The 15,261-nt window shown below is 32.0% G+C and overlaps 1 protein-coding gene across 6 annotated transcripts in view; it reads left to right on the top strand.

Annotated features, from left to right (window-relative positions):
- Positions 1-15,261, top strand: part of NLGN1 (neuroligin 1) — a 666,223-nt gene that overhangs the window by 224,585 nt on the left and 426,377 nt on the right. The window lies entirely within an intron of this gene.

Genomic DNA, 15,261 nt, shown 5'->3' with positions numbered 1-15,261 from the left:
AGCAGTACTGAGTTAATGTGTTTGGATAAAAAAGAGCTTCTCTGTGGCTGGCCCAGTTCATCAGCTATCCTTAAGAGAAAGGGATTATTTACTTAGTTTTCTTTTTAAAAATAATATCATATGAACAAGACACCCCAATTTTTCTTTTTTATTATGCTCTTAAAAAGCTCTACTTGTTATCTCAAGAATGGAAAAACAAATACCACATGTACTCTCTAATAAATCGGAACTAACCGATGAGCACAAAAGTACACAGAGGAAACTAAAAGTCATTGGAAATCAAGCAGGCAAAATGGGGGAAGAGGGGAAGGGCAAAAACCTACCTAATGGGTACAATGAACACTATTTGAGTGATGGGCACATTTATAGCCCTGACTCAGGCCATGTATCAAAAAAAACTGTATCCCTTTAATATTTTGAAATAAAGCTCTACTTGTTATATTATCTCTTTTTTCTTTTTCTGTCCTATGCTTTTGCTCCAATCTTTATATAGTAGTAAAAAGCTGGTATTTTTTAAAATTGGGTGGCTGCAATTTAATGCTATGTAAGTTACTTCTGTAAGACTTTTCTTATTAATATAGGACTCAAGTGATATACAGTAAATGTCAATGGAAATTCCTGGTTGCAACAAGATCAGTATTTCCCAATTAAAAATATCTATACATTATTTTGAAGTGTCTATATGTATGCCTTTGAGAAGTCAAAAACTGGTCTATTGGTTTAGCGTTTAATTTTTTATAAGTTATGAGTCTATTCTCTTAAATGTTCCTTCTATAAATCTCGCTATTCACCACCAACTACCTCTGGACCAGCACTGTCCAATAGAAATATACTGCAATCCACATATATAACTTTAAATTTTACAGTAGCTATATTAAAGAAAAGTAAAAAAAAACAGGTAAAATTAATTTGAAACATTTATTTCATTCAATCTAATATATTACAAATATTTTCATTTCTAAATGGAATCAACATAAAATTATTAATAGGAAATATTGCATTTTATACTTACAGAAGATCTTAATTCAGATGCTAAATTTTCAACAGCTGAAGTAAAATATAGTCCTACCAAACAATACAGTTATGTTTCACAGAAAACATTATTTGGCACTGCTTCATTTTTTTTAAAATCTAAATCAACAAAAATGAAATAAAATAAAAAAAATGCAGTTCCTCATTACTACTGAGTTTCAAGTGCTCAGTAGTAACGTGGCTAGTTGATACCAGGTTGGACAGCACACAGTTCTATACAGTTGTAACTAAAATTTTTAATCATATACATCTATTGGGAGAAACATTTGCAGCAAGAACCCTCAATTCACAGAAGTGTTTATAAATTATATAAATACACATGGTACTAATGTATTACATATACTGTAAAAATAACTAGAATATAGAAATTTTAAAGATGAATTAGTGTTGTAAAATAATGTTATTTTATCTTATACATTTTTAAAAAGCAAATCTTCTTTTTTAAAGCTATATGTTAGAAAAAAACTCATTATTTTTAAGGAATCATTTTACATTTTGTCATCCAGGGGTTTGGGAGACTGTTTCTAAGATCAATTTAATGTTTGGTTTTAATAGCTGTTACAGCTGAAAGAGATGATTCACCAAGACACAAAAGTACAATAACACATTTAAGGAGTAGTTCATTGTTAATCATAGTGTATTTAAATCCACATAATAGTCTTCTTGATAATTCTGCAGGCTGAATTCTTGTCAAATAGGATTAAATTGTCATGGTTTCTACCTTGTAATGTGGTTGGCTGCAAGCTCGTTCTTACAGGAAAAAGAAAAAAAAAATGTCAGTTTTGCCATTTTTATGTGACTCATTGGTACTTGTAAAATCTTCAATCTGTACTTTATTTGAAAGAATCCTTTGAAACCACTTGCCCCATGTGAATGCTAGTTCATTAAAATTAGATAACATAAACACTAAATCCACTTAACTTGGCTCATGTAGTCTGCAATATGCCTTAAAAGAAAGAAAATGAACAGGGCATAACAGGTTACTAGACAACATCTCCCTGCCCGCAGGAGAACTCATGCATAGTAGATGACATGTGTATATTGACATATGCACTTGAATGACATGTTTGATTTGCATACTCAGGGAAGGCTTCAAAGTCATTTTATATATTTATAAAGTTAGATTTCTTTTTTCTTTTATAAAAGATAAATATAGGCCGGGCGCGGTGGCTCACGCCTGTAATCCTAGCACTCTGGGAGGCCGAGGCGGGTGGATCGCTCGAGGTCAGGAGTTCGAGACCAGCCTGAGCAAGAGCGAGACCCTGTCTCTACTAAAAATAGAAAGAAATTATATGGCCAACTAAAAATATATAGAGAAAAAATTAGCCGGGCATGGTGGTGCATGTCTGTAGTCCCAGCCACTCGGGAGGCTGAGGCAGGAGGATCGCTTAAGCCCAGGAGTTTGAGGTTGCTGTGAGCTAGGCTGACGCCACGGCACTCACTCTAGCCTGGGCGACAGAGTGAGACTCTGTCTCAAAAAAAAAAAAAAAAAAAAGATAAATATAAATACAGGTTTTGCTATTTTCTTCCCATATTTAGGGATCATGTTGTGTCTCTCTTGAGTAAGCCCTTAACCATTGTGAAATTTTCCTTATCAACAGGAGTATGATTTGGTGACATTGTGTACTAATATATAGTTTGAAGATTTTCTTCTTATTGATCATTGCTAGTAGTTTCAATGTATCTAATATAAGTAACTAGAAATATCTTTCATTGACTAACATTGAACACCATGATTTTCTTAAAGCAGATTAGAAACTTTATGTGGGTTCTTTCAGCTCTGTGAGTATATAAAAATGCTATCCAGCAATCTGACAGCCTTAAAGTGGGCCCAAATAGCCACTTAGACCTCCTCAAATTGTGCCCAAGAGAAAAGCACAGAAAACTGTGCCAGCCAAAGTACAAATGCAAGAGTGGAGAAATTAAGGTCTCTATTGTTTAAATATTCCTCATTTTCATTCACTTTATAAGAATTAAAGTTATGCTTTTATGCATTTTAGATAATACTCTGCTGTGAAAGGGATTGAGAAACCTTTTTGGCAAAAATCATATTTAAGGGATGTTTTAGATTGTTGATAGCATAATTAATTTTCATTTACTTTTTAAAATAATAAAGCTGAACCATATATTTTTAAATGCCATGACAATAATGAGTAATTGAAAAGATCTTTCTTTCACATTTCATAGTGGGGAAAAAAATAAGAAGAATATGCCATTTTTTCTCTATTTCAACTTTGATTGTGATTTTTATATCCTCTGCTCAGCTTGGTTGTATTTTGAGTGGCTAATATTAGTAAAATATTTCCTGTTGTTTAAGGTTTTTCCATTTATTCTAGTTTCCCCAATATATAATTGTTAGTGAAAAATAATTGATGTTTACACCCCATTCTCCAATGCTCAAGAAGCTCCCAGCCAAATTAGCTGGATGCTTATCTCTATTTATCCTGAACTTTATTTACATGGCACATGATATGCTCTTTTCCACTAATGAGAAATAGATCGAAGAGGATTAGATCTAAGAAATGGTAAAATTAAAATCACTATATTTCTCATTTTGATATTTAATAGCCAATCTTAAAATGCTGGGTGTTTCCCCAGTGAAAGATTAGTAATCTTCTGTTACAAGATATGTTCTCTGTAGACAGCTAAGAAAGCCTAATCCTAAACTGTGATTTTGGTCTTTTAAATAAGTCTTGTGGTAGAGCAAAGTAGAGTTCATTCTGAGTCAGGCTCAGATGAAAAATAGGCACAGTTACCCACCTCAATTAAAATTGTTGCCTATCTCTTAGTTTTTTTATATACCTGAAACTTTGAGACATATTAACACAGAAAAACTGACAAATTAATGCAAATTAAGTTCTCAGTATAAATGTAATTTTTTTTTACAACAAAACATGTATTGACTTTGTGTGTGTGTGTAAATGGGAGGCTGTTTCTGTTAGTCAAAACAGGCTAAGGTCTGTTGCAGGAATAATAAAACCAAAAATATTAGTAGCTTAATATGACAAAACTATTTCTTACCCAATTTCCATTGGAGATACAGAAAACTCTCTTGATCAAACTGTCCTCTATACCACATTCCTCTTATTCATACTGCCTTGATTTTGATCTTCTGTCTATGCCATCTCAATACCTGGCCTCCTCATTTCCTGGGGCAGAAAAAAGAGAAATCACAGGATTGCACATAGCCTGAACCTTTTCATTGCCTCAGTAAAAAGTAACCCAATAGAATTGGCTGGAACGGAAGATCCAGCTCTACCTAACTGCAAAAGCACTGGGACATATAAGCAAACAAATAGAACATGCCATCCATGAGTGTTAATGCCTCAGCAATGATGCCTTAGTCATTTGATCATAAGCACAATACTTAAAACTTTCATGTCTGATTTTTCTGAGATTTATTCTGAAATTCCATCTAAATGTTTTTTTTGAAATGATAGTTCACAGTGTTTAGAAAATGAGGGTTTCTGCTGAGGGTGTTGATGATTCATTTCATTGATTCATTTGAAAAAACAATTACTAAGTAATTTATCCAAAGCTAGATATTGGGGATACAAAGAGGAGTAAGACGTAGTGCTTCCACTCTGAAGGAGCTTACTGATTAATTTGCAAAAAAAAGACATGTAAACTTATGCAGTATTCTAGCAAATGCATTCTCCCAACTATTCAACAGATATTTATTCAATAGGTATTTATTCATCACCTATCAGGCTCCAGGTCTTATAATGGGGACTTGACATGGTAAACAGGAAAAAGTCTCTGACTCATAGTGATTATGCTTTAGATAGGGGTTCAGGAAGGTATATAGGAAACAAACAAACAAAACAGAAAAAGTTATATCACAGAGTAGTAGGTACTGTGAGAAAAATAAAACATTCTGATGCCCAGAGAAGAAGCTAGAAAATCTACCTTAAATTAGGTGATCAGAAAAGACTACCCTAAAATGCGACCATTCATGCAACAGCCTTAGGGATCAGCCATTCCAAGACCTGATCTGGAGACAAGGTATTCTAGGAGGAAAGACCAGAAAAGGCCACGTTTCTTCTGTTGTAATTAGTTAGACTACAGAAGGAAAGCCAGAGCCACTAGAGCATAGTATATCAGGAGTTGAGTGTTAGGGCATGAATTTGGAAAGGGAGATAAAAATACAGATTATGTAGTCTATAGGCTGATGTAAGGATTCTAGTGAAGAGATACAAATAACAATAGGATATTTAGGAACACTGAGTTAGTTCTATCAACTTATGGCTGGACAGGGGATCAATGAAAGAACTGCTTTGAGGAGAGCATGTCTGAACTGGATTTTAAAGAATGAGTATGAGTCAGCTAACCAAGCAGGGTTGTGCATACAGAAAACATTAAGTAGCACATTATAATTAGAGCTGAAAAGAAGAGAATGGTTAACATATATTTGAATGTGCTGAGAATTTGGAGGCATGGAAAACAAAGCGACAGCATCTTAAGAACCTCATCTTAATGGGTGGTGTCTTATATGCATATGTGAATATATAAATATATGTGGGTAAGTATATATATATATTTATATATTATTATTCTTATATATATATGAATGAGGAGATTTATTATGGGGATTGGCTCACATGATTATGGAGGCCAAGAAGTCCAACCATCTGCTGTCTTTGAGTTGGAGAACCAGGGAAGCTGGTGGTGTAATTCAGTCTCAATCTGAAGGCGAAGAACCAAGAGCTCCGATGTCCAAGAGCAGAAGAAGATGGATGACCCAGCTTAAACGGCCTTTCTTTGTCTTTTTCTTCTATCTGGGCCCTCAATGGATTGGATGATGCCTGCCAACATTGGTACAGCTGGCCTTCTTTACTAAGTGTACTGACTCAGATGCTCATCTCTTCGATAAACACCCTCACAAACACCCAGAAATTATGTTTTATCAGCTATCTGGGCATCTCTTAGTCCAGTCAAGTTGACACATGAAATTAACCAGCACATGACATTAATATTTTGCTTGCTTTAAGAAAAGAAAATTAAAGGATGTTTTATAGTTTTCATAATTTTTAGTTTGCTAAAATTATTTCATTCCTATGATTTAAACTTCTTCACTATATGTATATATAATGGCATGATTTGAGTTGTTGTCATGCCATATAGGCACTTAAACATTTTAATTTTGACATTGCAAATTTCTTTCTATATTGTGAATCCAGGAATCTGTTTCATGACTTACAACATTTTTGTAGGCCCTTTGAAAATGTAGGAGTCCTACAAAACTAGGTTGAAAGTGTATGCCTTGGAACAGGGGTCTTCTTCTAAATGATAAAGGCAGATGAGTGGGAGCTGTCCCAGGAAGTCAGAGTCCTTCAACATTCATCCAACAAATATTCACAGGCTACTCTTCCATGCTACATACTGTTTCAGGTACCAGGGATAGTATCTAGCATCAAACACAAGATAAAAAAAAAAAAACGCTTTTCCCTTTTGTACCTCATACTCTAGTGGGAAGAAAGGCAATAAATAAGGTAAGTAAGTAAAATATAAAGTATGTTTGATAGCGATAGATGCTGAGAAGAAAAATAAACCATGGAAGGTAGCTGGGAAATTTGAGAAAGGAGTAGCAAATTGTGCTAGGGTAACCAGAGAAGGGTTTTGAGTAAAGGCTTTATTGATGTGAGAGACTAAAGCATGTCAATATCTGGGGGAAGAGTGTTCGAAGTGGAGTGAAAAGCAAAAGTAAAGGAATTGAACAGAGAGAGGAACTGATGTGGGTGAGAAACAGCAACTTTGCTTGTAATTGAGGTCAGATAGACCATGGAGAGTGGGGCAGGTGCAGAGGATGTAGAGCTGGTATTGGAAAATGTTTGTTTGTTTGTTTGTTTTCTGAGTAATATGGGAAGGTATTAAAAAGTTTTGAACAATATGTCATGACCTGAATTACTTTTTAACAGTAATCTCTTGGTCTTCTGTGTTGAGAATAGATTGGAGAGGACCAAGAGTAAATGCAGGGAGATCAGATGGGAGGCTCCTGTGATAATCCAGGCAAAAGGTGATGGTGGTTTTGGCCAAGGTGAAGGCAGTGAGAAGTGATTGGATTTTGGATATTTTGAAGGCAGAGCTGACAGGATTTGAGGGATGGATTAGACGGGTCGAAGATGTGTCTAAGGTTTATGTTTTTAGCCACTGAAAGAGGGAACTTCCATATTCCAGGAAGGGGAGGGTAGGAGAAACAGCTTTGCAGTGGCAAGATAGAAGCTAGTTCTGCATATATTGAGTCTGAAATGTCTGCTAGGTATCGAAGTGGAGATTTCTAGTTGGTAATTATTAATAGATGCACACATATGGAGTTGAGAGGAGAGGTTAGGCTAGAAAGGAAAATTTCATAATGCAAATATGCATGATTTTCAAGATTGGATTCTTATTTAAGCATATGTAATTGACAAATAAAAACAGTTTACAAGGTATACAATGTGATGACTTGATATGCATACATATTGTGTACTGATTACCACCATTAAATAAATTAACACATCCATCACGTCCCATAATTATGAGTTTTTATTAGTGGTGTGTGTGTGGTAAGATTACTTAAAATATGCTCTTTTATCAAATTTCAAGTAAATAATACAGCATAATTAACTATAGTCTTAATGCTGTACATTAGATACTCATAACTTAATTCATATGATAACTGAAAATTTGTACCCGTTGACCAAAACCTATTCTTTAGTAGGGTTTACCTGATTTATTTTCTAAAATTCGTTCCATTCATATTTTTGTTTATTCTTCTGTCCCCTTGTCTTCTAACAGTTAATATTCAGCCCATCTTATTTACTATTGGCTTTGAGCATAATCATGTCTATAATATTTTAAAAAATCATCTGTGATGTTTCCTTCTCACCTACAGTAAATAGCTAATTGATCCCAAGATATCTCACCAAGACATTGTGATATTTATCCAGTGAGTTTCAGCAGGTTATGGAATTACTGGGGATAGGGTGTGTGTGGTTTTACAAAAAATATCTTTATGTTCAATAAATTTATCATTATGTTTTCATGCATTTAAATTATGTTTACCTTGAACTTATCTGAGCATCTTAAAGAGATACCTGTTTAATATAGTAAGCTATGCACACAGCCCAATCTGTATTCATCAAGATTTATGATTCTGTAATTTCATAGGTCAGTTAATAGGATTCCCATTCAGCCCCCAGGCTGTCATAAGTTATGACATTCAAGTGTATGTTTCGATATGGTCTTAGGCAAGGGAAGTCATGTACCCAGTGAAGCAGAGAGAGAAAAGAAGATTGCTATACTTGAATCTGTACCATCAAAATGACAAAATGGGTCTATAATAAACAATAGGTTAGTGGCTTGATATGCCAACAGCATAAACTGCGGTGCACAACAGGCTAGTTATTTATGAAATGGGCCTCCTGAAAATATATAGCTGTTATAATATGAATCTCATTTCTAGGTTCTATCCAACAAAATAGGTTGACATTATCCATCTATTTAGAAAACATGGTTGCTTTATGTTTTTTAAAATACAATGACACCATATAGGAAATGTTGATAAAATCCGATCCATATAATAAATGGAACACATAACTTTTTTTAAATCTCTGTTGTAGCATTTGGCTTTTTACAATCTAGGAAAAACTAAAATATAATTTTCTAGAATTCAAAATAATCTATGCTAGTGTTATTCATATAGTCTAGACATTGTATATAGAAACAATGCTAATGATGAATTAACTGTCATATGTGTGTATTGGCTATAAATGGTGGTCAATACAGCAAACACTCTGAAGGGAACATGGGAATAAGTAGTCCATGTTTAGTTTGTACTCCTAACCAAGATATTTATTTACTCCTACTTCCACATGATTGACATTCAAGACTTTCAAAGAAACTAATGCAGAGTGACATCAATGAGGCATATGCTTGACCCCTAGTCTTCTCCAATAAGAATAGGCAGATCATTTCAGATTTGATCTAAAGTTATGATTCTCAATTTATCCCTATTACCCCCATTTAAAAGTAACATTTTGTAATCTCCCTTAACAATCCTGGAGAATAAAAATCATGTTAAGTATTATATTGGCTACCCACACATACTTTTTTAAGAAAATACATCAACCAAATTTCCTATCTGTGAAATGAAGAGGAGATAAGAGGAAAATAACTTTTAAAGAAATACATGTTTCAAAGTGCAAGTTTTGGAAGAAGACTATGCTACCAGGTATAATGAAGTAGTCAAATGCTTCCCCTACACTTAGAACCACTTTGAACACAACAGCTACAAAAGCAGGCTGACAGAAACTGGTGTGTTGTACTGATGGCTCAGTTACCACTGGTGGCATTGCCATTGGATGATGTCATTTTCTGAAATAGTATAAACATCTTGATAAAGTTTCATATAATGCAAAGTACAATATTTGTTCTTTGTGTGAAGTGCCATAAACTTGTTTTTTTTTTTAAATTTGCTGTGGGGAAAACAGGGACTTTTTTAATTTTTTAAGACAGTCTCATGAGTTACATGGCTTTATATATTTTACACATAGCTAATTTTATATCAGAGAAAAATAGGCTCACAGATTTTTTTAAACTTTTAAATTGAGAATGCTTATCTAGAACTGGATGTTACAACAATATACTGTTCGTTAGAATTCAGCAGTGACACATACGTAATCTGGAGAGAAATATTTAGATTCTCTTACTCTTTGTTGTCTTTATTCACCTTATATGTTGAGTAAGCAGGCCATCTTTATAATTATTATTTTTTATACAGCTAGGTCTATATTCTACTTTATTCTTAAAAGAAGATGATTTCTCCTGACCAATGAATCACTAAATTTCTCATATTCCTTCCAACACATATCTAATATTCTGTCATCACTGAAAAACTTACATTATATTGACTATTCAATTTATTATTTCTTATATATTTCACTACATCATTTCCCTTCAATTCTCTTACACATAATATAAGATTATTATTCTTCATTTCATGCCACTTTTAGCTATACCAACCCTTATATTTTTACTTCTGCAAAAAGAAATCTCTCAGTTTGAGGTTGCTGTTTGCTAGAAGCATTTATATAAACAATAAAAACAAAAAAAAAGCATGTATGAAATACTTTTCTTTAAAGAACAAGATGACTATTCAAGATAAAAGACTACTATTATTCATCAAAGTGAATATATTTTTATGTTGTTAAATTTTGTTAATTTAGGAAAGTATGAAAAGTTACTTCTAATCCACACTAAAAACATATTATTATATTTAACTGGTTTTATTTTAAAACTAATACATGTTCATGATTGCATAAATTAAAAGTTTAAAAAAGAGATAAGAGAAAAATGAGGTTCCTTTCACTTCAGATTTATATTCTTCCTCTCTAGAGGCAAAAATAAGTGTTCATTTGTGTATTTCTGTCCAGAAATTTCTTGCACAAATGAACCTCAATAATTTTTTTCAATTAATATATACTGGTGATATTTCCTGGTCAGATGTACAGAGTCTTCCCATTTTCTCTAATAGATGCATATTGTTCCATATGTTATGTGTTCACAGGTGATGAATATGTAGATTATTTTATATTATTACAAAAAATTAAAAATCTTGTATTTTACACTTTATACAGACTACTAAATATAGGGAAAATAATTTAGAAGTGGGATTACTGGATTATAGGATATATCCATTTAAAGTTTTCATAAAGATTGACAAAGTTCATTGCAAGGAGATTGAGCCAAATTACATGCTCTCAGCAATATATGGTTGAAGTCCCAAACACATCCAATGTATGTTTTCAAACTGTGCACTTCACCACTTTGGTTGGTTTGAAAAAATCTCAATTTAATTTGTATTTCTTAAACTATGAAGAAAATACGTATCTATATAGAATTTAACATAGTTTTCCTCCATGACTGCTTATTCCTATGTTTTGTCAGTTTTTAAAATTTTATTTATTTTATTAACAAATAAAAAATTTTTATACTAAAAAAATTTGTTGTTTTGGCCCTTTGTCTACTTATGCTGTAAGTATTCACAGTTTATCGTTTGTCTTTTCATTTTTTATGACATATTTTCTCATATAGAAATTGTAAAATTTTTATATAGTCAGATTTACATATTTTTTACTGGCTTGTTTAAAAATTCTATGGTTTTAAAAGACCAAGGTTCATTTGGTCTTTTCAAATAAATCACTGTAAGATTATTTAAAAAAATAGGGAATAAGATTTCCTTTGGTATATGGAAAATAAGGATCAAACTTTTCCCTCAGCACCATATTTTTCTTAAACGGTGGCTCAATGTCATATATCGATTAATTCATCAATTTATCAAATTTTGAGAAATACCACTAATTTAAAATGTTAATTTTTTATATTCCATGTTTGTATTGTATTCACACACATTTATATTCTGGATCTTCTGTTCTGTCTTTTGTATTAGCTGTATATTTCTATGTTCATACCAAATGTATTTAATTAATGTAGTTTTATGATAGATTTTGATGTTATTTATGGCTAGTTCCTCCCCCTTATTATTCTTTATTTTTTAGAAAATTTCTGGCCTTTTCCATTTATTATTTTCCCTATATCCATTTTAGAATCAACTCATTGAGTTTAAAATTTTCATCATAATTTTATTGGCATTGCATTAAATATTTACTTAAGGAAGAATTGGCCTCTAAAAATGTTGAGTTATTATATAGAACACAGATGTAGTTTTCCATTTATTCAAATAAAGCTGATTGGTTTAGTGAGTTTTTACCTACACAAGTGACCTAAAATTCTTCTAAATTCTCTAATGATAATGATTACCACTTAGGGAGCACTGTCTTTGCCAAACACTATGCTATAAGCTTTATGCAAATTATCTCATTTAATTTTTGCACCATGCAATCAAATAAGTGAGGAAATTGAGCATCAGAAAAGTTAAGTAACTTACATATAGTTACAAAGTTAGTAGGAGATTTTCAAACCAAGTATACATGAATTTAAATCTCATGCTCTCTCTCACCACGCTAAACTGTATTTATTTCTAGTTAATCACTCTCATCTATGAAGGGAATGAAAAAGAGCATCTATGAAATCATCAGGAGATATAGAAAAAAAGAAATCCTGTGAACTTCACATAAGAGGAGGTGTATCTCTACACTCTCCATCATTCCAATAACAAACCAGAATAAAGGCTATTGTTCTGTGTACAGTGAATTTATACGGGCTTTCTAATTCTGGCAGTGGTTACCCAAATTTTCTGATAACTAATAATCCCCCTAAATGTATCACAGGAGCAAACATTTCATAACAATATGTAGAGTTTTTTTCCTACTATGCTTATCTCTGTACAACAATCATAATTTCATTTGAAGCTGGTAGTGATTTTTGCAGTTGACTTGTTATAATTATTTCATCAGAAATTTTTTTTGGATTAAAAATTGTTTGAAAATATTTTCTTTACTTTCATATGTAGCTGTTGCTTCATAATTATTTCATACAAGAAACCATAAGTACATATTGACAGTGCACAGACAAGCACAACAAGAGGAGAGGCTTCTTAATAAAAGATCTTTTTACTTCGCAATTGATAGATAAAATTTTCCTTCCTAAAATTTTCCTGGTATGATAATTTAAATTTGAAAAAACGATTTAGGGCCCAAATGTTTTGGGGGAGAACACATTTCATTATCAATAATCTAAGTCAAGAGATATTCATTTTAATACAGATGAAGCGCATATTGAATAATTTGCATGCTATCATTGTATATAATATGTATAGACAATAATATATTCCATAATGTACACACACATTCTCTTTCTCCCAGCTATGGCCTCACCTATCTCTAAAAAGATTTTTTTAAAAAGGACATTTGGATACGACAGATACATAAAACTCAAAGTTATTAATATTGAATTAAAGTTATGAATCACAATCCAAGAATATTAACTGTTTCCCTCTGGGAGTGAAAGAAGTGGTAGACATCTGTTGAATCTTGAAATAAGAAAGTTAAAACAGTGAGAATAAACATTAATCAATATACTTAATCAAATTAGAAAAATAATGTATTTACATATTAAATTAGCATTTATTAATTGTTTTTAAGATTATTATTTCCCTTGATCCTCACAACATCACTGCAAAATCAATAAGTAATAAGAAATAATTCAATTTTGGGCATGAGATGTCTGAAATACAGTGATGCTAGCAAAGACAGCTCCACAGATAGTTATTGCGTGCTAGAACCGGAACTTGCAACCAGGTATCCTCACTCAGGATAAAAATATAATTTCAAATGGTTAAGATAAATCTAAAACATAAAACTATACCATCATGACTACAGGGGATATAAAAACACTAGAATATTTTGGAGTATAGCCCTAACTTTATAATGCCTAATATATCAGGTCTCAATCATTATGACAATTCTATAATGACTTAAGTCTTATAACATTATTGTAAGACATAAATTGAAGTTTTAAAGTGTTATTCATACTAAGATTATTCCTTGGGGTTAGCACCATATTACTACAACTGCTGTTGCAATCATTATTATAATACTAGAGTTGTAATAATCATAATACTGATAGCAACAATAATGTTTTATTGATTTATAGATCTCACTCTACTTTCAGGGCAGAGAATTTTATAACTTTACTTTTTAAAGAAAAATATGTAAAATCCTGGCAATATATTCTCACCAATGAGATAATATGAACTGGGAAAAAAATTATGATTTCATGGAATTTTCTTTAACAACTTCTTCCAAGCAACATAAATTTAGTTGATTTTGTTAGTTTTACACTTTAATGTGGTATTCTGATTTATGAAAGAACTTCCCAGATTTTTGAAACTTGATTTCCATCTCCCTCATTACTGAGAAATAAAACTTTTCCAATGCCCATCATCATCCATATGTCATAATCTGCCTACATTCAGACAGCGTGGTACAATGCCATTGGTGGCATATAAGTTAGAACAGAATAGCATATCACATAACTTCAGGTTGAAATGTGCATTTCTGATTTGGATTTTTTCTAAGGCCATCTACAAAATAATAATGCTCATGTGGAGAAAGCCATCCTGAATGTATAATTACTTGCTAAATTGATCTAAAGGCCCCATATTGATCTACTTACTAAGTAACATGATATTCATTTTTGAAAAACACTGTAATGTATGTTATAAAAATCATCTAAAATATATTTACATAATAGATGTTAATATCTTTTGGAATTTCCATATTCTTTTTGCATATTTACACAATGGGCTCATAACTTTTAAATTGTATGTTGAAGAAACAATTTTCTTCTTTTTCCCCAACTAAACATAAAACTTATAAGAAAGAGGAAATTAAGAGTATGTTATTTTCATTCTTAATTCATCTCCTTGCTGGTTTAAACTAGTTACTTCATTTTTTAAAGACAAAGAGATGTTTTTAAAGTTCTTAATACATATGAAGTTAAGTAAAATTATACATATACTTTAGAGTAACATTTCCATTAACTTAAAGGAGTGTTTATCTATATTTAAATGTCCTCATCATAGTAATTATAAAATAAAGGAAAATCTTCTTTAACCAGTAATCATAGACAAGTTTTTGTTTTTTATGAGGCAATCTGAATTTTAAAAGAATGCCTGTTATGAAAGTATCCAAAGACTCTAAAAAATCCTTTGTTCCATAATGATATACATTACTGTGCAATACTTTGGGCAAAGAAATGGCTGTGGTTATCTGAGTCTTAGTATGGAAAAAAACCAAGTGGCCTGATGAACACTCAAATTCACATTCTACTGTATAAGATATTGTAAATTAACTCTTTTTACTGCAGAATATTTTCACAGTATACTTCAGTATACATTTAAGTTATTTTTTTAAACATGGCAAAGCATAAAACTATAAAAGAATAACTAGCCAAAGTATTGTATGTGTCTATAGGGAGTGTCTGCACAATGGGAGGGAAAAGGAAGGGGCTGGAAGCTGCATACAGTTATAGACAATAGGTATTCCTGATCTGAGATTTTATATAGTTTCAAAAGTTATGTCAACTTGTATTTTTGAAATTTTACAAATGGCACACTTACAGCTGAAAAAATCAACTAATCTAATTTTGATTTTGTAGAATAGGAAAGTGTTTCATAAGTAAGTAAGAATAAGTAATGGCAGAATCGAGTCTAGAACTGAATTTGGGGATTCCCAGCTCTAGGCTTTTCCTTTAAATAGTGGCTGACTAACTTGAGCATTTTGCTCA

This window comes from Eulemur rufifrons, chromosome 7 (assembly GCF_041146395.1).
Source record: "Eulemur rufifrons isolate Redbay chromosome 7, OSU_ERuf_1, whole genome shotgun sequence".
NCBI classification, from domain to species: Eukaryota; Metazoa; Chordata; class Mammalia; order Primates; family Lemuridae; genus Eulemur; species Eulemur rufifrons.
This window is presented reverse-complemented; position numbering and strand designations above follow the sequence as displayed.